Below are 24636 nucleotides of genomic sequence, written 5' to 3'. Positions count from 1 at the left end.
CGTGTGATACATTTAGCTTAATTTCTCGGTAAGTAGGGCACTGCTGTTGATAATATTGCCGTTGTAGACGTTGTCATACATTGAGCTTTCACTCTGACATAAATTGTTATTTGCCTTTAGTGCCCCTTTAAAAAAAAACTTAACAGTGTTTTATAAATAAAAATTGTGCATTGTATTAAACATAGCTCACAGAAATCCAATGAATCAGATTCTGATTCGGCACTTGGGGAATAGTCCGCATCGGAAGAATCGCTGCCCGACTCACCAGCAGCAGAGTAACCGGTGCGCGCTTCCATAGCGTAAGCAGTGATTCCACTCCTGTGCCAACTGCGCCAGAGTGTGCCAAATTCAATTTACTGCGCCATCCTGATAAAATCGACAGAAATTGTGCCAAACTGCGCCAGAGTCTCGGGTTTGGGGGTGTCTATCACCGGCAACTGCACCAGAGGTGCATCAAAACTCGTGCAGCTTGATCTTGGGGCCGCCAAAGTCACAACCAGGGACCAAGAATTAGTCCGCTGAATAAACAGCGCTTGTGCGTGCGTCCCAATCCATGACACCATGATCAGTGCCGACGCAGCTTCCGTTGTGTAAGTCGGCTTGATGGCAAAATGCATCTTCCGCAGAAGCTTGTGATGCGTAGGCCAATTGGTAGCGTGCAAGTGAGGCGGCGATTCATCGGCGGACGTCGTCTGTTCCAGAAACGCTGCTGATAGCTCGTTTCAGGAGTCGCGTGACACGTAATTGAAGCAATGTTAAGTCATAACTACATGCGTGCCGCTAGAATGTCTGTCACTTCTGTTTCTGGACATCGCAGAATGAAACCAGGGAAAACTAGAACAATGTCGAATTTTCTGTGCTTCACGTCCATGGAAGGGCACATTAACAGTGGGAGCGCATTGTCACTTTTCATCGAATATACTTTATTCATGAATCTTCATCCAGAGGAGCTTTTTCGTAATTTTTTTCCACCAGCACTTGCTGGTTGGTAATCGCTCTTGCGGTAATAACCCGTGAAAGGCCCTGCCCTTCTGAGCTCGTGAGTGTTAGGACCCCAATTCGAATATTTTGTTTGTTCTTTTCTCAAATGTCATCTCATTAATAAATGAATGCCTCCTGGTCGCAGCATCTGCAAATCTGTTTTAATTTGTGCAGCTGTCAGTAGTGCGCCCGTCGCTGACGGCCCTGGCGTTAGAAGGCCCACTGTGAAGCGGCTACGCTATGTTATACGTCTGCCCCTTGCTTTCCAGGGTCAGTAACTGATGGTTAAAAAAAAGTTATTTTTTTTAAAGGCGAAGCAGTGAATGTGATAGCAACAGATTGTGTTGTTATACATAGTAAGGCTAGCAGGTAACTCTTTTGGATCCGATCTCACTCAACACAACTCAACAGAACGCAGATTTAAGAGAATATGGCCGCTTTGGAGGCCGAAGTGGTTGTCGTGCTTTCAGTTCTCTATACGTGAAGTAAGCGTTGCGAGCACGGCAAGTTTACAACCAGTCTCCTGATGCCTGTCTAGATAGCATGCGTGCCTGCGACCGTGCCCTTCGAGCGACACAGCAACCCCTCCACTCCCATCACTTCATGCTCCTTACTAAACATGGGCGGGGCATTTCCTTTCTGCTTGATGAGCAATCGACGGCAGGCCTCGTGCGCAGGGTGATGTTATCGCATGCACCCTTCGTGCGACGGAGACGGCCGGCTCGTTTCATCTCCACTTCAGCCGCTTTCATCACCGCTTTTACTCACACATAGAACATACGATGCACGGGGAGATGTTATCGTGCGCGGGCTGATGTTATCAGTTTGGACTTTATACTGAAAATAATTACTATCGCAATAAAAACAAAAATTAATTATGGCAGCTTCGCACTAGTGGTGCCAAGCCTGAAGCAAGAGTTGAGCTGGGTGGCCATCCTTGTTTCTTTTTATTTTTTTTTCTCTATTTCTTTCTCTCTGTTTCTTGTATCTCTTTTTGTATCGGTTTCTTTCTATTTTTTCATCCGTGCTCTTTCTAGCTTTCTCTTGCCTTTCCCTCTCTCTTTATTTATTGCTTCTCTCTTTCTGCCTCTTTCTTTCATTCAATCCTGCTCTTTGTTTTTTCCATCTCTTTGTCGTGTCTTGTCATTTTCTTCTCTCTTTGTCTTTTTCGGCCTTTTTATCTTTTTATGTCTTTATTTTCTTCATTTATCTCTATTTTTCACTTTCTTTCTATTGCTATTTTTCTCTCTCTTTTTTTTTTCTCTCATTCTTTATGTCTCTCTTTTTTCACGTGTTTCACGTGCTCCGCTTCACCGAGTAGTTTTTGTGTAATGCTCGTACTCGGTAGTGGGGCTTGACCCAATTCCTGTCGCGCATACCCACCTGTGGAGCTTTGCACGATGGAGCATAAGTTGCCGATAGCTTAAACAGCTTCACTGTTAAAAAATGAGGAGCTATTCCACTCTGTAAGCTGAATGACCAGCAAAGCTTTTAGCGCCCGGCACAGATATGACATGGTGGATGCCAGTTTGGTATGCAAGGCCAGGTTTTTAATGGCCGGGCTGTTAACGCTCAATACGCATTATTTTTTGCACTTCTCTCTAGAGGGCACTAAGGAATGTCCTAGCCGTATACAGCTTCGCTGTAAAAGGAAAACGAAGTTTGTTATATCATGTAGTCCCCCAGCGAATGCACTTTCGGACACTTTCGCGGATGCTCGGCTTAAAGCAGTTCTCCATCTTCCAGGCAACACAGCGCATGCGCAAGTGATAGTCTGGAAGCATTGCGAGGATGCTCTTGCTACAGCACAGACAGGGCCTCAGAAAGAGGGAAGGGAGTGTCGAAAGACGTTGACTTTCTGAGCCCAGCTAAGGGATGTCATGTTGCGCCCAGCAGTGAAATCGATCGAGGAGAAAAATAAACGTGCCTTTGCCTTTGAGTCACTTTAGGTGAATGCATTGGCGACAGTGTGAATCTTTAGCATTGAGGCACTGTTGTATGTCACGGCGTTTATCTACCACTTCTGCTGATAATTACGTAGATGTACTCAGAATGTTATTTCATAAAGTACAGCTTTCAGTATCCAGTATTTTGTTTATTTGCTAGTTTTGAAAAAAAAAAAATCACTGAATAGGTCATTCGAGAGCACTTAAGTGCATGAGGCCATTATTCTTGCATTATTGAGTGAAATATGGAATGCTCCTGAGATGATTTTCTCCATGAGATTTGCAATGAATCGAAATATTTCTAGCTCTTCATAAGAGCCCTATGATAATTATTCAGGCACTTGAATGTAAATGCAACATGCTTCTCCAGTGTATTCCAGGATGTGAAATTAGCTGCTCCAGCATGCTCCAAGATGCAAAATTAGCTGCTCCAAAGTGCTCCAAAATTAAAATTTTGCTGCTCCAAAAATTGCTCCAAATCAGAAGTCCTCGGTAGCATCATCGCGTAAGCGAACTGCGTCAGTGAGCGCACGGAAGAAAACTCTATGGTTGTGCGCCCGTCCGGAAAGCAAAACGAGTGAAAAAGCTACAGTAATCCTTCGTCTTATCGCCAAGAAGACGTAGTTAGTTTTTCCGAGACCCCCAAACAGGAAACGCAATCACGACGGCGTCGTTTGTGTAATTTAGCGCTGCACAGGAACAGATGTAATCGCACCCCGGGGAGCAATAAACGAGAGAGTAACAAGCGGTCACCCTTTGAGAGATTAGAAACCAAACAGCCATCAACTTTGCGGGCGCAAGAAGCGAAAACCACCCGAAGGACGAAACCGAAACCAGCCGGAGCACGTGCGCGCGTTCTGATGCGCTACTGAAAGCCGCCGCGCTGATTTGGAAGGCAAAAAAAAAAAAAAAGGAAAGAAAAGAGACGGAGAGACATCAGTGCACTAAAAAAATTCCACATATTCCCAAAACGTGGCAGCGCATTACAAGCAAGACAAATGATTGAAGAAGGCATGCGTTTGAAACCAACCGCGCTGCGGGTGTGCTCGGTTGCGCAAGTGATAGCCGGTGCGCCGTTTTGCGAAGCATAAAGAAAGCAACAATGGAGAGACATCGGCGCATGAAAAAAATTCCACGTATTCCTGAAGCGTGGCAGCACATGCAAAGCAAGAGAAATGATCGAAAAAGCGCGCACTTTAAACCAGCTGCACCGCGAACGTGCTTGGATGGGCAAGCGATAGCTGTCACGCCGTTTTGGGAAGCGAAAAAAAAAATGCAGTGTAGAGACATCGGCGCATGAAAAAATTCCACGTATTCCCGAAGTGTGGCAGCACAGGCCAAGCAAGAGAAATGATCGAAGAAGGCGCGCGTTTTAAAAATAAACGCTATGCCGTACATGTACGGCGAAAACCCTTTGGTACCAGGAAGCTTCTGCCATACATGTATGGCGAAAACCCTCAAGGGGTTAATATTGGAGAAAAAGAGCTACTAAGGTAGCAGACAAACCCTGCGCTGTCTCCAAAGCGTAAGCCAAGTGTAACCCTTTGAGGGTCAAAGACGTACATGTACGCCCTTGCATCTATGTTTAAAGCGCGTGCCTTTTTCGATCATTTCTCTAGCTTGGCGTGTGCTGCCACACTGCGGGAATACATGAAATTTCTTCCTTACGCTGATGTCTCTCCATCTTTTTTTATGCTACAGCGGTGCGCTCGCTAGTTTCGGTTTAATTCTTTGGCCGGTTCCTGCTTGTTGCACCTGCAAAACTGTGGCTTTTCAGTTTAGAATCTTTCAAAAGGTGACCATTTTGTTACTCTCTGGTTTATTGCTCCCTGATAAGCGATTACAGCTGTTTCCGTGCAGGTGTTTGACTGACACGAACAATGCCGCTGTGGTTGCATTTCTTGTTTCGGGGACTCACAAAAACAACTTCCGTCTTGTCGGTGATAAGACCAAGGATTATTATAGGTTTCGGACTTGTTTTCTCTTTCTGGACGCTCTCACAACTACACAGTTTTCTTCAGTGTGCTTAACTGCACAGTTTGCTTTCACTATGGAAGTGCACGCCAGTTTCTCTGCCGCAAGTGAGTCTAGTGGCAATTCCTCTGAATCGCCGCTCGACTGCCGAATCGGAATCTGGTTCAGTAATTGTCAGCCTGTCATATGAGGAGTTACTTATGAGTTCAGACTCGGATGTTGATGAGTGAGCGACATCTCAAAAGTGTGCACGGCGAGTTGATGCTGACTGGATCAAAAGTGGCTTTTCTCCCCCCCCGTGTTTCTACTTAACGCCACTTTCGTGCAGTTGTTTTTGTACGTCTGTGAACTACGCAAACATTTATTTCAACACATAATTTTTTAACGGTCGTATAGGGTTTTTTTTTTAGAATTTATCTTGCTGTTACTCACGAGTAGACCATGTGTATGTAATAACACAAATAATTTTTTTGTCACCCAAAAGAATTGTAGACAATTTTTTTCTTAGAGTTGTCTGAAAAATTTAATTCAGCAATAAAAAAAATACACATTTTTGGGATGCATTTCACGAAAAAAATCGACCCTCACAGGATTAATGCAGTTAGTAAGTAGTTGGCGAGAAATGAGCAGGTGTTGACCAATGGGATGCCTAGACACTGAGGTATTTGCTTTTGCTCTGGGTGGGCTTGCTTGCTTGATTGTGTGGATGGGGTGAGTGGCCAACGTGGGTCCATGCATACGGTGTGCAGGGCAACAAGAAAGGTCCCATTGGACGATGGGACTTCGACACACAGGAGGAGTACAGCGAGTACATGAGCCACAAGGAGGCCTTGCCCAAGTAAGAAGGAGGCCTTGCCCAAGCACTGCCTGTAAAGGGATTGTGCACAGGGCTGCACAATTAAACTGGCAACACGTGCACTGTTTTGGCCAATTGAAACACAGCTGGGTAGATTAATTTATGACTGCATTCTATAGTGCAGCAAGACACGGGTTCTTTTCTGCAGAGATGTCAAGCTTTGGAAGTACAGTTTTACTATACCTCGGTGTGTGTTTCGCTCTCTGGAAAGCTGTAATATGACCAGTTGAAGATGCCATTAGAGTGGCTTGGCATGTTTACTGCCTGTCGGCTAAAAATGAAGTGCTCTCTGCATTGCGATGACAGCATGCAAGACTTGCCTTGAGCCACTGTTAGTTTTCGCAAACGCACTGCACTATAGTCGGTGACAGTTTAAGACAGTTTAAATATGATGACAGTTTAAATATGATCAATCTGCCCACGAGACCGGATTGATCATATTTTGCATGCCTCCGCGCTACAAACGAAGTAGTTCCTAAACAATGGCAATGATTTTCAAGCATATAAACATTATTTGGCAATACTGCACTGATGTTGAAATAAAGAAAGCAAAGCTAGATAAAAAGAATTATGAAGGCAAGGAGTTCAGCGTCAGCTTAACAATATATCTGTTGTTTAAATCGCACCCCCTGCCATGGTCATCTCGGAGTCTATATGAAGAAGTAATGTACATCTCAAAGGTGATGTTTTTGTGCAGTACCTATTATGGTATTAAAACAAAGAATGCCAAATTTAACGTGAAATTTAAAAGGAATAGTTTCTTTACCGTTTCACAAAACAAAACAGGGACATTAAACACATTTAGTAAGGTTGTTTGTAATTTTTTTTACGAAACTTTTGCCGTCAGTTTTCTTAACTGTCTGCTGTAACTATGGCAACAGTGACTCAAAGTGAAGTACGGCAAAGTGGTCTGAGATTGCCTTCGTGAATTTGGACACTTGTGTTGCCGTAAATACTGTATTTGCGTCTCTAGTCGCCGTGCTTGTCATCGTGTTTGAGGTAAAGCCAAGGCTTCATTTGACGCCTTGTTTCAATGAAATAAAAGCTTGTAGCGCACACGGTGCTTAACCGTGGGGTCACTGCATAAGTTGCCGTTACGTTCACGCCCAAGGCGATGTACGCGGCTAAAGTGGCGTAGACTATAAGCTTTACGTAGGATTGTTTCTCGCTTCGACAAGCCCTTCAGCCCTTGAACATTCAACTTTGTTATTTATTTATTTATTACATACCTGCATCGCCTCAGTGAGCATTACAGCAGGGGGGGCCCAGTTTTGCTGGAAGAGGGGCCCCTACTTCAATGTATGTGTGCGTCTGTGTGAATATATATATATATACATATATATATATACATATATATATATATATATATATATATATATATATATATATATATATTCGTAGATTGTGAAGAGGCTGTCTTCAGTTGCTGTATGAGAAATAGGAAAAGGATATACGCTTCTAAAAAAACTGTTTATTTGTCAACGCCTCGATTGGAGTCCGATCTTTATTCAGGCAGAATTTACGAGGCTTCGATGCGCTTTTATAGCATCGTCCTCCGAGCAGGGAGAGAGAGAGAAGGAAAGAGAAAGAACTTAAAAATGATTAGCCAGAAGACAACGCGTTTATACTCGGACATACAAAAAAAAGAAAGAAAAAAAAACATGCGCATCCTTGAGGAAAAGAAAAAGAAAACATATAAATGTATGTATAGATAATCCCGGTGGACACAGTCGGTAAGTACATTCCTTTTGTCTATTGTCAAGCCCTACCTCTCCGGCTCCCCCCTCCTCATTTGTTCGTGAAGCATAGAGAGGGAGTGAGGCTTCACAAACAGGGATAAGCGTTTAAAAAAGGGCCTATAGACTATAAGCTTCACGAGAGTCTACTGTAGTTAAATATAAACAAATTATCACTGCGTAACACATGCACACTACACATGAAATGCAAGAAACGCATGTTAGACAAAAGCAAGAATTCCAAATATGATATCGTCAAGTATGATCCAACACCATTAAAAACTAAAGTTTTTTTTTTTTTTTTTTCGCTCAATAATAGTTTAGCGGCGTCACTTCAGTTACAATCACGGTCGATGCAATCGAAAGTTCCTGTGTCACAGCGATATTATGTAACGCGCATCATTTCGCGGTTTGTAGACAACGATTACCTCGCACGGCGTTTTTCATGCAGGCGTTCGTGCATTAACGTGAGACTTACGCAACGGGCACTTCATCCTAACACATCAATTCTGGGCTGGTGAAACTGAATTCCATTAATACGACGCAACTGCGCCAGTAGGCACACGTCACATAATCATGCACGCACTGGCTGACCACCATTATCTTCTTATAATGCACACACCACTGCGTATTCTCCACACCTGCTTTGTTTACTTTCGCATGGTGTTGTGCTAACGGGTTATGTTGGTTGCTTCCTTTCTCTCACGCTTCTTCCGCACATACGTCACTCATATAGGCGAACAGCATGGCGCATATCACAATAGATCACCTAGATTCCCACGTTTCGAGCTCCAAGTAATACACACACGCACACGTGGCAACTCTGATGACATGGCTTTTGCAGTTCGTAAATTTTACACGGATGCGCACATTCCAACTTCACCTTCACCTCACTGCACACAAATAAACGCGACGACAATCGCTGAGTGTGGTGACTTTCTGGCAATATGATTGGTGTATCCGAGCAATGGAGGGAACATACGCTGTGTTGCAATTTCATGCTGCTGAAACGATAGATCACGCTAAAGCATTGTAAAACATCCGAGGTGCTGCCAAAGGTGCACTTCAAATGCAGCACAGTCACAAGCTTCTACTGCATCGAATGACGACCGGGGAGGATGATGTCGAGTACATGCGAATAACAGCAGAAAATAGCTTCTTCTGGAAGAAACAAACACCACAGGAGATTTGAATCCACCTTTTTCACGATGCCCCAACGCATGCTTACTCCCCTAGTAGAAATGTCGCGAAACGTCTCCTAATCTGGAGGCTTTGCTTCTGGCAATACCAGTTCTCCCGGCCCCTACCAAAACAGCAGAGGGCAGCATAGGAAAATAAAAGAGGTAGTTGGACGCGCATAATACAAATGGACAGCGGTACAGTTTACTCTTTATTCTTTGCTTGTCACCGACTATAGTGTTTCACCGAAGGGGAGACACTGGTCTTAACTCTTTCAGGCGCCACCTATGAAGACCTGTCTGTAAATGCGTCAAATCAGTGCAATGCTATTTCAAGGCACTCGGTATTATATTGCAACAAAAATAATGGCGTAATACGTTAAATTACGTGTGTTTTGGTAATAATTCCTAATTACTGTGTAATTAAATATCTATTTATTCTGAAGCCATTCATGCTCTCTTTCTGCAGAAATAGAGTGTAATCTCATGCTAGAAATATAGTGCAAATTCGTTTTCGGTTGTCTATGTTGAGCAAAGAAAAATTATACTTTTGACGTGGGTCGCGGAGAGCGGCACGTCAAACGACTCGTCGAATATGGTGGTGCCTTCAGCAAAGGGACCGTATGCAGCAGTACACAGCAAAATGAAGTTAAATGAAGAGAAATTTTTTATGCAGGAGGTTCATTTCAGCCAAAGCTCAATGTATCTTGCTCTTTCTTAGCCCCTAGTCGATACAGATAGCAAAAACAAGTGGTGTACACAATTGTGTACATAGCATCGCAAAGGGGTAATGAAAAGTCATGGGAAAAAATCTATTTTCTGAAAATGGTATTTTTGTAACGTGGAGGTATTTCTGCAAGTGCTGACCGAGTTTCTGACATCTTGGATTGATATTTTGGCCCCAACAGCAATTTATATTACCAAGACAAGCTATATTTCAATTGGGAAAAAAAAGCACGAAAACTTCTGAATGACGTATGCTGCAGTGGTAGGCATGCAGATTATATCCCTGGTGGCTGCTAATCATCTTACAAAAATATTTTGATATCTTCCGTTACATGGGGTTCAAAACGAGCTTTATCTCTTTTCTTGAATTTTCTCCAAACAAGCCTGCACTCACCCTGCTTGTTTGGTACAACAATTTCTCAAGCTCTCGGACAGTTAGAGCTGGAGTGTTTCTTACTACTATATGAAGCTAAACGCATAAAGCTTGAAATGCTGCCAGCAGATTCTTTTTTTCTTTCCTCTATAACTGTACTGTAAACACTGAAGTTCAGTGGGCTTCTAAATGGCTAATTGTCTTTGATGCATTCCCAGTGCTTAAGCGAAAAAGGGGAAAAAACATGCAGACAGGAAAAGAATAACGCTGGAAGCACTGTCTCTCTTTCTTTGCTTGTCTGCATGTTGTTGTCTTTTTCCGTTTTCGCCTAGCTATCACTCTAAAATTTCAGAGCTTCTAACCATTGTTAAAGGTTCTGCCACAGTACGTATTCAGCAGACATCGAAAGAGTTGGTGTTGCGTGCATTTATTTGTTTGCATCGACACACTGAGTGGATGGTTGGTCCAAACACGCACACCTGGCTTCAAGTTCCGTTAACAGAAGAGAGACCAAATATGTTGGACAACGACCTGTGGATGAAATTCCACCAGAGGGGTGTGCTTGGACCTACTGTCTATTTAGTATGTAGACGACTCTTGCAACAGTGTCCAAGGACTGCAATGTACACATTGGTGCACCAGCCTATACCGTGTATGCCGCCATGTGATTGATGTGACCTACAAAAAATTGCTCCATTGTTGTCATCTCAATGTCTGCACATACAGACACCGCTGATCCCTGTGTGGTGAACTTTGTTTGGGTGCACTAGGTTGGCGCTTTCAGCGCAGGAGGGTATGTTATGAGCCGCTTACCGTGCAGGCTAAGAGTTAATGGACAAGTTGTTCCCTGATTCGCCATCTATGTTCTTGTGGCACCTATCACTCTACTAGTGTAAATATTGTAAATATACACATCTTTCGATGTCTCCTGTAAAAAATATTGCTCGGCTTGGCATAGATGTGAAATGAACTCACCATTGTAATGTTGTTATCTTGGTTAGTTTATTCTTTTATCTACTGCTGCACAACAGAGAAATGGAGTAGCCGATGTATGGTTTATCTCAATCTCTTCACAGCATATTACAGAACAAGCTGAGTCATATTTGCAGTTTAAGGATGTCTTTCGAGGAATGACGCCATGGAACTGAGTTGAGATTTCTCCGTGTAGAATTGCTCATAATACAACCTAGATTTCACATTGTGCCTTCTCTAGACCATATGCTTCACCAGTGGACTGATGATGCACACACAAGGCACCAAAGTCTGCATGAAATGACTGCGCATGTTTATGTGCAAATGCAAAGCGATGCTGTTGTGGTTAACATTATTCACTGCTGATTGTTCGTGTTGTCTGTTCTTCAGGGCAGCGTTTCAGTATGGCGTCAAAATGGCAGACGGCCGTAAGACACGTCGTGCTGCTGGGAAAAAGGATGACAAGGCCAAGTTAGATCGAGAGCTGCAGAAGATTAATCAGGTGTGTTATTCATCACAGAACCTCAGCGTCTATGACGTTCTGTTGCTGCACATGCAGTTAAAAATGTAAAAACTTGCATAGGATGGATGTCAATGGAATAAGCTCAGTACATTCATCAGTTTACCTGCATCATATCTTCGAAATGGCAGTCTTAAGAGTTTTTCATATTTTTCACATACGACTTTTATTAATTGCCTCAAACCATCTTCTTTCCCTCGTTTTTACTTACTGACCACATTGTGTTGTGCTGAAAATGATAGCATATGCAGTGCACGCTGGCAGTTAATGGCAGATGGAAGCAATGACAGCATCAAGAAGTCTATGATTGTGAGCTAGTATTTGACTCGCAATACTGCTATGGCTAGAAGATAGGTTCCGTATGGCCTGGCAAATTCTGCATGACACATGATGTCTTGCTGGCGGCACAAACTTCAGCCCTGGTGAGCCAGATGCACAGCTTGAGCTGAACGCTAAACAGCGTTCAGCGAAGGTAAGGCCTAGCACTGTCGACCACCTACCTCAATTCTATCTCGGAAGTTCCTTTCAGCATTGTGGAAGCTCCAGGGCTGCTTAGCCAATAGGAAGGGTCCCTGAAGATGTATTCTTCCGTGCCGCGTCGTCTGTTCATTGTCTTCATGGCGTTTGCACATATGTGTTGGGCAAGTAAAGGCAAGCAGGCGGCAGTGTAAAAAAAAAATGTACCAAAAGCAAAGAAAAATCGCGCCATATCCACGAAGTGAACGATGATTGTGGAGCTGGCTCGGAGATAATCAGGCAAACCGTGAATGCTCCATACAATGCCCCTCCACTGTCATATAAAGACGTCACACATTGTTATACAGTCGATCCCGGATATATCAAACTCGAAGGGGATCGCGAAATAGTTCGATATATCGATAATTCGAAATATAAAATATGCGTATTTAAGGCTTATATTAATGCATTGCAGGTCTCGAAACAGCTTCTGGAATTTGCAACAAGCGCTAACATGACGATTCACGCGCAACTAGTATGCTAAATAACAAGGTGGCAACTTCTTCTTTTACAAGCTACCGCACTTTATTTTGTACGAAAATAGTCCGCAAACTTGTCTTGCTTCTTGCGCGCCGTCAAGTTCATCAAGTCATCCTAAATATCATTGAAGCTTTCCAAATTAAGCAAATTCAGCACCTTCGGCCACAACAGCAGTGACTGACGCTGAACGCTGATGCAAGCTCTGGAGCGCAGTAAGAGGTTATTTAGTGGCAGCGTTAACCTAGCTGCGGCGTTGACATTTTCATAACCACGCGGGTCCACTTCTGCGGCACCGGCAACGTCAGCCTTGATCGCGGCATCGATGCAGTCAGAAACAGCAACGTCGTCATTTGCACCGACGAAGTCACTTGCTGTACTCCCGTCCGAGAGCGCACCCGGAAATGCTAAGTCGCAAAGTTCACTGAGGAAGATATGGCAGGTAGCACAAGCGCAAGGGCACAACCAGCAAACAGCCAACACAAACTCATGACGTAGGTTTGTTTACATATCCGCCGCGTTTATGTCGGCGTCGCGAGGTGCTCGCATCTCGCTCAGTCGCGCGACATGCACTTTAAAATTGATTTTAAATATGTTCTAGGCTATATTGGCCCGTGATATTTCGTAGACGTTGTGTATGGCTCCACATACATCTATTTCACTCATTATCTCACCTTCGAAATTTTGTGTCAGTGCTCCTTTAAAGGGACACTAAAGGCTAATAAAAATTTACGTCAGAGTGAAAGCTCAATGTACGACAACGTTTAAAACGGCAATACAGTCGATCCCGGATATATTGAACTCGAAGGGGATCACAAAATAGTTCGATATATCGATAATTCGAAATATAAAATATGCATATATAAGGCTTATATTAATGCATTGCAGGTCTCGAAACAGTTTCCGGAATTCGTAACAAGCGCTAATATGATGATTCGCTCACAACTAGTATGCTAAAGAACAAGGTGGCAACTTCTTCCTTTGCAAGTTACCGGACTTTATTTCGCACGAAAATAATCCGTAAACTTGTCATGCTTCTTGCGCGCCGTCAAGTTCATCAAGTCATCTTAAATATAATTGAAGCTTTCCAAATAAGCAAATTCAGCACCTTCCGCCACAACAGCGGTGACTGACACTGAACGCCGGTGCAAGCTCTGGAGCGTGGTAAGAGGTTGTTTAGCGGCAACGTTGACTTAGCGGCGGCGTTGACATCTTCATAACCGCACGGGTCCACTTCTGCGGCACCGGCAACGTCAGCCTTGATCGCGGCATCGATGCAGTCAGAAACAGCGACGTCGTCATCTGCATCGATGAAGTCGCTTGCTGCACTCGCGTCCGAGAGCGTGCCCGGAAATGCTGCGTCAGAAAATTCATTGAGGCACTGTACGCTGTTGTCAGCGGTCATGACGCACACCTGGCACCAAGCCCGCAAGGAAACAGTTCATGACGGTGCTTTGCTTGACGTCGTTCCAAGCACCACATATCGTTTTATCGCTACGAGCCGGTGACTGTTTAGTTCAACTCCCGAATGAGGATTTGTCAGGCACGAAGCGAGAAGTACACGAGTCCTCAAGCTGCAAGAGACAACGCAGCCCACAAACAACGAAGGAACAAGTCACCACCGTCGACATCTTGGGGATGGCGATGGCACTCGTAGCTTTGCAGCAAGCAGCCACTGCTTTGGTGCGAAAAGCAAGAAAAAGCGTAGCCTCCGAGATGTGGTGTTTTATAACCAAAAACACCAGAAATACGTCACGACGTTGCGGATCTCGAAGGCCATGCTTTTCGTGCCCGCAAGCCATCGTGCGCGAACAAACAGGGAAGGGAATGTGAACATTGCGACGAAGCTGCCGAGTATCTCCGCATTCATCTCATTTTGGCGCCTTCGGCAATCGGCCCCTTTGTAAAACACTATGCATGCGCATTACAACCTACAGATCTCGCAGCAAACAAGCCTGTGCACTCGCAAGTGCTGCGCAACCAACCAGATCAACGTAATGCAACGACACCGCCTTTTCGTCACCTGCGCGCAAAGAGTGATTGGAACTTGACAGAGCGCGGCCGAAATGACCAACATTTGTTTGGAAAAATGCACCCCCTGGAGTTTGGCGCGGCACAGCGTTCGATATAGCGGATGTTTCGCTGTGCGGGAGTTTGATATACGTGTGCACCAGCTCTATACTTTTGCATGGGAAATTCGAGGGGATTTCTCAACTGTTAGATATAGCCAATAATTCGCTATATCCGAGTTTGAAATATCCCGGATCTACTTAGTAGCGATTGTGGTCAGGTTGTTGTCAAACCACAAGTGGTCGCAGACCTTGCAGCTGTGGCTGAACGTGTGGTCAAGGAAATCGGCGCCACCAACTTCAGGTAGCGACCGCTTTCAGCGCTTGGCCGCTGCATCCCGCGCCCGTACCTCTTCGAGGTTTTCTTCTTGCCGCTTCCACGCTGCTTCGGCTTCGCGGTCTTGTATCTCGGGATCCGCATGATGCTGACCTCTCTCTGCAGCCTTGCGAGCTCTCACCGCAGGGTCTTGGTGGCCAGCCCGCGCTGCTCGCTCCACCGCCCTGTCTTCTTTGTTCATGTGATTAGTATCGAAGCGCACTGACGGAGTGGAGCGAGCGCCGCATGCTACAGTAGTCTATGCTATAATGTAGTTTGTCTGCGTTGTTATTGTCATCAAGGCTCTCGAAGAACAAGAGGAAGAAAACTTCTCTTTCGCGCCAGCGTGCGCATGCTACAGTTGGCTATGCTATACAGTGAAAGACGGATATCTCGAACTCGAAGGGGATCGCGAATTAGTTCGATATATGAAAAATTCGATATAAAAAATACAGGCCCCGAGACCTTACCAGTGGCAGACTATCACCTACAATCGGCGCATTCAAGAATGACGACTAATTCCACACACACGATGCAACAGAATGTTTTATTTGCGTGAAAAAAAAATCGCTTATCTTGGCCTGTTTCTTCGTCTTCGAAATGAAGTTGAAGACGCTGGCCTCGATCTTATCGAGGCTGTCCAGGTGCGACAGCCCGGTTCACTCTATGTCGCCGCAAAAATGGCGAATCGAGCCGAACGCTGCCGCCACTTCAGCGGCGGAGTACGCGCGTGTAGCCGCCGCCTCGTCCAGACGATCTTCGTCGCCACTTGAGCTGTCGGCCTGGGCATCCTGGATCCCTGCGACCGCAGCTACAATGTCCTCCTCAGCGAGGCTCGCAACAGCCTAAACATTGCAGGTCCGCTTCCTCAAAATCGTCCGCAGACACATTGGGTGGAACGGCAGCCGGGAAGAGGGACGACAACTTGTGAAATGCATCGTCTATGCGCTTGTCGTCGCCGTCTTCACTGGTTTCCGCAAGTTCCGCCGTCACAAAGCCTGCCTTCCGGAAGCAGTTGGCCACTGTGTCCGTCTTCACGTCTCCCCAGCCGCCCGTCATTTGAACGGCACCAAGCAGGTCAACCTTCAGCCCACCTTGAAGGACTTGATGATGCTCTGGTCGAGTTGCAGCTTCGCTGTCGTGTTGGCCAGCAGAAACTTCAGTTCGATGTTTTTGAGCTCGCAGCGGAGCACGCACGCAAAAGAGGAATGCGGTGGTATGTGACAACTCACGGAAGTGAACTCCGCCAACAAAGCGCTCGCGATCAGTTGCGATGGCGCGATGGCTACCCGGGCGCCCGGGCTACCTGCGACGGTAGCAGCGATGTACGAAAGGCGCGAGCTGTGGTTGGCTGAGCAAATACGAAAGGGGCGGGCTGTGGTTGGTTGATCAAAACTCGCAGAACAGCAAAAAAAAAAAGAAAAGGCGAAAGGAGGAGGCCGCCGGCTCGTTCGTTCCTGCTCTCCGAGCCGACTGGTAACGCGGAGAGGTAGGAGAAAGAGAGAGGGAAAGAAAAGCCGTTCCACAAGTTGGAGAATGCGCCCAGCAGGAGTACAGTCTGAGCCCTCTCGCCCTCACGTTTTTCGAGCGTTTCGGGTGTCGGCGGAGACGCGGTGCCGCGAAAGTCGCGGGGCTCAGCGAGTGCCAAAGCGTGCCTTCCAGCTAGCGTGGTGTTCGATATATCCGATGGCGGGTGAAAATACTGCTCGATATAGACGTGCGACTTTCTGTACTTTTACAAAGGACCTTCAAGGGGATAATTTACGAGTTCGATATAGCCGAAAATTCGATATATGTGGGTTCGATATATCCGTGTTCGACTGTATGTGCTTTTGCCTGCGTTAATGTCATCATCAAGGTGCTTGAAGAACAAGAGAAAGAAGACTTCCCTTTCGCGCGAGCGTGCGCATGCTACAGTTGGCTATGCTATGTGTGGTTTTGCATGCGTTAATATGATCATCAAGGCGCTCAAAGAACAAGAGGACTTCTCTTTCGCGCGACCGTGCGCATGCTACAGTTGGCTATGCTATATGTGGTTTTGCCTGCGTTAATATCATCATCAAGGCACTCGAAGAACAAGAACAAGACGACTTCTCTTTTGCGCGAGCTGTGCCTGTAGCGGTCGCCTCTGGAACTAAGGTTACGATTACGGCACGGGACTTCGCCCCAGCTTAAGAACCTGGCGAGCCAGCTCCTAAAACATACTAACAATTTGTCCTCGGCGTGAGATCGCTTAAAGCAATGCCTGACTTCACCATTTCTTTTATTCCTATCAGGACAATGGGCAGGTAGCAAGCGCCAGTTCGGATCGAAGCGGCGGTCATGTCTTCATGAGCATTCGTTGTCTCCATGGCGTTTGCATGGAGGGGTTGGTCGAGTAAAGGCGAGCAGGGCGGGCAGTGTCAAAAGAAGAAAGAACATACCTAGTAATTTGCATGAGATGGCATAACGCAGTGGTGGACTTCACCATTTCTTTTATTCCTGAATTCCTGTCAGGGCAGGGACCAGTAGCACGTAGCAATGGGAACCCCTTCCCACGCATTCCCGGTAACGATTAAGTTGCAGCTGCTTTGCACTTCATGCGAGGGCTTCGAATGACGTCAAAACGGCCCTTCGTTCTCCCCGCGTGTGTTTCCTGCTTTCATATATAAAAGGGAGACCTGTCTAGCAACTCGTCAGTTCATTCTAAGACAGCCATGCATAGACCATGGAAATTAAAGACGCCAGAAAAGCAGCGTGAATACTAGTGGCCGCCAGAAAAGCAGCGTATAACTAGTGGCCGTATAACAAGCTGCTTGGTTGACTTTCCGTGCCACGACAGGGTAGCGACGTAAGTGCCTATAACCGGCAGAATGTTGTTGCCTGGGCCTTTCAGCTCGCTCTTGGGGTCTTGAAGCTTTGACGGAACGCCGGTAAACGTACTGGGTACAACTGAAACTTCGGCGCCAGAGTCCACCTTGAAGGAAAGTGGGGCGGCCATCGACGAGTACCGACGAACTTTGCGTCGGGCGCTCTCCGCAACTGCATGCAACTCGATGGAGCTGGCCAAGGCTTCCGTGTGTGCTTCCCGTTTACGCACTTCTTTTTGCGGCACACGTTCTCGAATGGCCACTCTTGCAACAAAAGTTGCACGACGCACTGCAAGCGGGACAGTCGGCGCGAGGTTGTGACGCTCGTCCGCAGAATGGGCACAGCTGTTGCGTTGTCTTATCAGCTGGCGCTTGCTTTCCCTTGCGAAGGCGAGCGGCGTCGACTGCGAACGAAGATGCCTCTGCCGAGTCACGAGCTCTGCGCTCGTTACCTGCGTCTTCGTGCTGACGAACGTACATCAGCTCTTCGTGTAGCGTCATTTTCAGGTTCCGACAGAGCTTGTCCGAGAGTTCGCGGTCGAGCAAGCCCACAAGAAAACGGTCTCGGATGAGCCGCTCTTCGACGTCTGGCGAGGATAGTTGCAGGACTTGACCATTGTCCGGAGCGCCGTAAAAAATGCGTCGGCCGTTTCACCTGGTGCTGCGTACGGCGGTGGAAGCGCGCTGACTCGTACAGCTCATTCGGCAGGTGCACGAAGTGTTCGGTGAAAGCCTTCTTCACGGCGGCGACGTCTTTCATATCTGCCTCGCCTAGCATATGGTCGACGCGAGGACAACCCTGGCTTGCGGGCCCATACAGTAAAGCATGGAGCGCACTTGTACCTCTGCCGGAGCGACGTAAAGTCCGGTAGCGAACTAGAAGTCCTCGAACTGCAGCAGCCATGTAGGCCATGAGCTGGGGTTGTCGAAGTCGATCGGCGACGGTGGACGCAGCTGGGCCATGCCTTGCAAGAACGGAGCGGCCGACATCCCAGCGGAGCCCTCAACACCGGTAGTCGTCATGGCAGAGCAGCGGCGGCGGCGGCGGGGTCGTGTCACGAGGATGCAAGCACGGGATCAGCGAAGATGAATCCCGCCCACTTCTGACACCATGTCGAGCGCATCGGGCGAGTAAGTGACACGACAGCCGAGTCCCCAAGCGGACAAGTGACGTCCGGTTTATTGGCAGCCCTTATTACAGAAAGCAGTACATGCCGTGCTGCCATCTGGCGGTACTGCGTACACTACAATTGTTAGGAATAATTTTTTAACTGTCATATAAGCTTTCTTTTAGAATTCATCATGCTGTTACTCAGTAATAAACATGTTTATGTAAGAACACAAACGATTTTTTTTGTCACTTATGGTCACCCTAGAAAGATTACAATTTTTTTCTTAAGTAGATTAACCTGAAGAATTTGAATCAGCAATAAAAAAAATTGACCCTGGCAGGTAGCATTTGGCGAAAAAATTCGACCCTCATAGGGTTAAGAAAATGTTAAGAATAAAGAAATGGAGAGGGGCCTGTGGAAAATGGGGATGCTTATGAAATCAGCACTGGAAACCCCAACGGAACTTTTACGCAGGAAATTGCCAAACTAAAGATCTGTAATTCTAGGGGTAGCTCCCTTTTGTTTGAAGCCAGGATGGGAGTTTTGCAGACTAAGACGTACAGAGCCTAGTATGAAGGGATAGACACGTTTTGCGGAGCGTGTGCAGAGGAAGAGGAAATAGCTTAACACCCGATACTTTTCTGTAGAGGGCTTCACCCTGCAGTACAGGGCAATAGGGCTGAATTTTTCGAAAGCATTGGGGTTTAGGGACAGTGAAGTCAAAATAGACTTTAAGCGGGCAGAAATAACCAAAAGAAGGTTATCTGATTGGTGATTAAAATTAAGGCAGGAGTGAAATTAGTCACTTCACTCTATAGAGCTAGTACTTTACTATGTATTATGGCTAGGTGGTGTGGTGCCCGATCAAAAGGGTATATATAGCCTTATCCATCCATCCTTGGTGTGAACTAAGTTATACGGCCACTAAGCGGGTAAGGTTTTCTGGAACCAGTGAGTTTATAAACGAGGAGTCAATAGCTCCGCTATACGTGAATCTCGATGGAACGCGCCGCGGTTGAATATTTTTTTTGCCCTCCGCGGTGATTGCTGGAACTTTCTGGTGCCTGGTGAAACTCTGGGCAGTTGTCTATCCCATGGCTTTTTTCCATGTTGCCTACTGCAATGCACTTGACCCAGGCGCCAAATGCCGTCTGTGTACTTGTCACTGTGCTTTGCATTGTGCGTTTTGTGAATCCACACTATGTCATTAAGTTGTGATGTTTCACTGTAGATTTAGGGGCAAGAATTGTCCAGGGATTGCATGAAGACTCCAAGCGTCATCAGTTTTCTTATTAGCCATGCTTGAATCTCTGTTTTTTAAAAGGCGATGATTTAGTAGCATTGGCTTATCCGATGTTCATTTTCGCACTTCGACAGTGGTCAGTGCGACACTCTGGGTTCTATGACGATGTAAACAATGTATGTTGCTGACTACTGCATCGAGGAAGAAGTGAGGAGCTTGCGAGGAAGTTAATGGTTGCCGGGCCATACTGGATAGGTGTCATATGTTTACGCAGTGGTTATGCTAATATTTTCAAGGATTCAGCTATCTCAAAACTCCACTTACCTTGAAATTTTTTCTGGTTTTCACTAGTTCAAATGTACTACCGTATAATGAATGGCTCTTTATTTCTTTTGCAGATTATTGCCCGTCGAAAGGCTGAAGGAGACAGTTTTGTGGGACTGTATGTACATCACCTTTCTACTGTTCCAGTACTTAGTATCCGGTACTTAGCAAAAGATAGCCGAAAAACCAATTTTCAGAAAAACACACTTCAGGCACATTTATATTAATGCTGATTTAACCTGGGAAATGGGATAAAGCATATTTTAAAAGATATAAAACAGAGAATGGCCTCATTTTTAGGTCTGGCGGACCCATGCCGCAATTTCCCACAGGATGGGTCCCTCACAAGCGACTACGTACATACTTGTTTTGCCGAGCACTAGGCCAGAAGTGCGCTTATACCTATTTTGCCGGTAGCTGCCTGGTGGCAGCAATTCTCTGCTTCCCACATCAGCGGTGGATGCTTGACTTTTTTTTACCAAGGCTGTGCGGTTAAATAGTCAATGCGGTAGGCACCAGGTTCAATTCCCACTGCCAAACGGAAACCCACCAGTTTTTCCCAAGGGTAGAGAAGTACACTGTCCTGGCGCTCGTTGTTCAGTTCACAGGCACTCATCTCAAAAGGAGCCCCATAAGGTTCTGTAAAGGCCCCTGTGCACACTTTAACCCACCACAGCCTTGGTGAAATAGTCGAGCATTCGTGGTTGCTGTGAAAGGCAGAGAATTGCTGGGTATGTAGTAGTAAAATAGGTACAAGCATCCAGCCGGTGCTCAGCAGAACAAAGTACTACATAGTCGCTTGGGAGGGTACGGGAGATTGACAGCATGGGACTGCCAGACCTAAAATAACATCTTTTTACTTTTTGTTATCTTCCCATTGTTCATATGGCAGCATTCTCATCGAATTGCCCCATTGCCATCAAAGGGAACTTCAAAATTATACATTTGAATGAAAAGTTATGCATGCTTATTTCACTGTCCTCCACAATCAATGGGGGAGGATATAAGCTTCCATGCAGAGCCTTTTCCTGTCTGTGAATTTTATTTTGAAGTGCTGGAAATGCATCAGTTGTCTCAAATTCAGCCAGCCTAGCTTTCTGCCATAAGTTATGGAGGTCTATTCATGGACACGGGACTTTGGAGTGTGGCCGTATCATAAAGGGCACATTTCCTATAAGCTGGAAAGGTCAACAGATTGTGTGCATTTTTAAAAAATAAATATGAATGCTGCAAGTTGCTTGATTGTGAAGTAATGAAGCGTACATCTAAAGTATTTTTTTCTAGTTTGTGCATACTATATATATAAACTGTTGCAGGCCTGCTTGCTCACCGTTTTTTCTGATTATGCCTAGAGCTCTTCATGAATGGTGTCTTCTTTATTTCCAGTGCCACACCAGAATACAAAAGACCGAAATACTAGAGTTTGGCTGCATCGCTGCATACAACAAGGGCATCCATGTTGTCTTGTGAACTTTCGTGTGTAGAGTAAAGTCTATGTTTTAGCCCACATGGTATCTGCTCCTTATTAGTAGGAAAGGCTTCTGGCACACATCTGAACCGAAAGCACCACCCAAGGTCATCACACACGTTAACGCAGCCTTTAACACAGTACTGTTCAAGAGCCCATGTGACAGGTAATGCAGTGTCAGTGTTGTTCGTGACTGAAAAATCCTGAGGGATGCAAAGATTAAAAATCTTGCTTCGAGCCGGAATCGAACCCAGGCATTCTGGCGCTGCTGAGCTTGAGAGTGTGGGTGGTTTGATCCTGGCCACAGCGGCTGCATTTGGATGGGAGCGAAAGGCAAAAATAACACCCGTATACTTAGGTTTGGGTGCATGTTAACAGTGGCACCCATTGCAAATATTGTCACCCCCACCCCCCATGTTGGTATTTATGATCACTGTGTATTATTATTATTATGATACCCGTTACTAAATGCATTCTACATGTTTCATCACAACATGCTGTTATAATTTACTTTCTTTTTGCTGAATTATTGAAAATTATTTCTTACACAGTTTTACTCGGCGCTTATAGATAACTTTTTTCAGTTTCTGAACTCCTCGCCTCACCTATGGGGAGCAGGCGGCCCACTGCCCTCCCGCCACCGCATCGCTGCAAGCAGTTTTGCCCCAACCATATACAAGATTACAATAGTTCGAACTTGGGCTTTTTGGTGAAGCATTATGAAACGCGCAGCACATGTATATGTCCTGGTCGTATACGTGTGTTGTGTGTTTCATAATCGTATGCAAGAGTCATCTGCTAGAGCATAACATAACTGTGATGGCCTAATGCGTTGTTCGACTTTTACACGGTGATTTACATCAGAGAAAAGGTGTTGCTCTCTAACTTCTTGTTCTTTCACACCCGAGAAATGTAACATTGAGTCAAGCAACGTGAGCCATGTCTTTCGAAGCCTCTGGTCATGTCTTTCCGAAGCGCATCTTCTGCTTGAAAAGCACCAGCAAGCGACTATCATGTCAGTTAAAAAGTGATTCGTAGAAAAAGCTGTTATGTAACCTTTCCATAGTGTTCCCAAGTCTGTGACCATTGCTTTACACTATCATGTCAGTTAAAAAGTGATTCGTAGAAAAGCTGTTATTGTAACCTTTCCATTGTGTTCCCAAGTCTGTAACCATTGCTTTTACACTCAAACCTCATTATAACAAAGTCACATCTGACGCGAAATTAAATTCGTTATATCCGAAAATTTGTTATAAACGTATATTTGTAACGCTGTATATATGACAAGACTATTCATTTACTTCGTTATATCCGTGTTCGTTATATCGAGGTTTTAGTGTATATCAAATCTCTGAGGTCAGAACTCGTTTAAAGCAGGGTCACACCGGCATAGTTTGCCATCCGTAGGGTAATTACCATACTTGTAGGGTATTTTCGGAATTTTCGGGCAGTGTGGTGTAGTAGGGCGGTAATATAATTTTCAGGGGTGTGCGAATATTTGAAATTTCGAATATTTTTCGAATAGTGTTTGCTATTTGATTCGATTCGCACTGGCATTTTACTATTCGAACTTCCCAAAAACAAATACAGTCAACAACCGATTGAAAGTGACCCCTTCAGATTTTCAATATGCTTCACCTCATTAGACTCTCGTATTGCGGCAAAGCTGCCTTTCAAGCTCCGTTACGGTCGAACTTTGCCAAGAGACAGTCTACGTCCGATTGGAAGTGGTCTCTAGATTTTCAATATGCTTCACCTCATCACACCCCGGTAATGCGGCAAAGCTGCCTTTCAAGCTCTGCTACGGTCGCAAATGTATTAACTCAAGAAAACACTGGTTCCAACATGGATGAAAGATGTGGCAGAGTTGGGGCTTTATTAATGCTGTTTGGACCTGAAATTTGGGCAGGAAGTCCGAAAAATCGGACGCCGAAGGTTTTTAGCATCTAAAATTTCAGATGTTAATATCGACGTCTACGAGGCAGATTTGGAACTCCGGACTTGAAGGGAGCACACGCTTGTCCACCACATTAGTGGGCTTCCACAAAAGTTGAAAGAGGAGGAGAGGCTGAGGAAATGGCATCTTTGCCTACCTTGTTAAAGTGTTGTCGGCAACACTTTGGTTGCACCAAATCATGTACATAAATAGAATTCGGCCTCTACGTTGCCTCATTCTTGATAAGACAACTATATGAAACACCACCCCGCCAGTGCTTCATCAACCTAGCGAAAAGAAACACTTTCATGTTGCTATTTCATAGAATATGCTTAGGAGTCCTAATTTTTTACAGCGAAAGCTGTTATGAGATCATTTCACCGGCCGTTTTGGCGCGTAGTTGTCCGCCGCCGCCGCCGCCGGTGTCCGTAACCAGTATCGCACGAAATAAAAAAAATTCCAGGATGGAACGAGGTTCGAACCCGGGCCCTTTGCGTGGGAGCCCAGTATTCAACCTCTGAGCCATGCCGGTGCTTGAAACTGCTTTGCAAAAAGGTCCTATACAGGTTCATGTCGGGAAGGAACCACATTAGCATATGCAATATAGCGTGGTAGAAGAGTAAAATAAGCACCAAGCGTCGCACAACGCGAATTCTGTAACCAGGCGTCACACAATGCGAATTGCGCAACGAGTAGGTTGTTGAATGCTTCCCAACCCAACAAAGGTCTCTGCCATAATTCTTCATCGTCATCAGGCACAGCATCAACAAAGTGCGCATAATGCCCTACATGCGTTTAGCAAGTACCAACGCTCTCCGTAGAATGACGAAAATGGCACAGTGCCTGCTGCCCTAATTCTCAAAAATTACAATGATTTATAGCGTAGTGGGTTGCTCGCAAGTGCACTGTATTGGTTGCCAAGGAAGCCCATAAGCGCATGATCCACTTCCTCGGGGTCTCAGTAAAATACAATGTTTATAGCGTAGTGGGTCCTCGCAAGTGCACTTGTATTGGTTGCCAAGAAGCAATAAGCGCTGATTCATTTCATTGGGTCTCAGTAAAGT

At 45.6% G+C, this 24636-nt stretch overlaps 1 pseudogene; it reads left to right on the top strand.

Annotated features, from left to right (window-relative positions):
• Positions 1-21675, top strand: part of LOC119381074 (protein Red-like) — a 50334-nt pseudogene extending 28659 nt beyond the window's left edge.
• The last annotated feature ends 2961 nt before the right edge of the window (positions 21676-24636 follow it).

This window comes from Rhipicephalus sanguineus, chromosome 2 (genome assembly GCF_013339695.2).
Source record: "Rhipicephalus sanguineus isolate Rsan-2018 chromosome 2, BIME_Rsan_1.4, whole genome shotgun sequence".
Lineage (NCBI taxonomy): Eukaryota > Metazoa > Arthropoda > Arachnida > Ixodida > Ixodidae > Rhipicephalus > Rhipicephalus sanguineus.
Note: the sequence above shows the minus strand (reverse complement) of the source record. Positions and strands in the feature narration are given on the sequence as shown.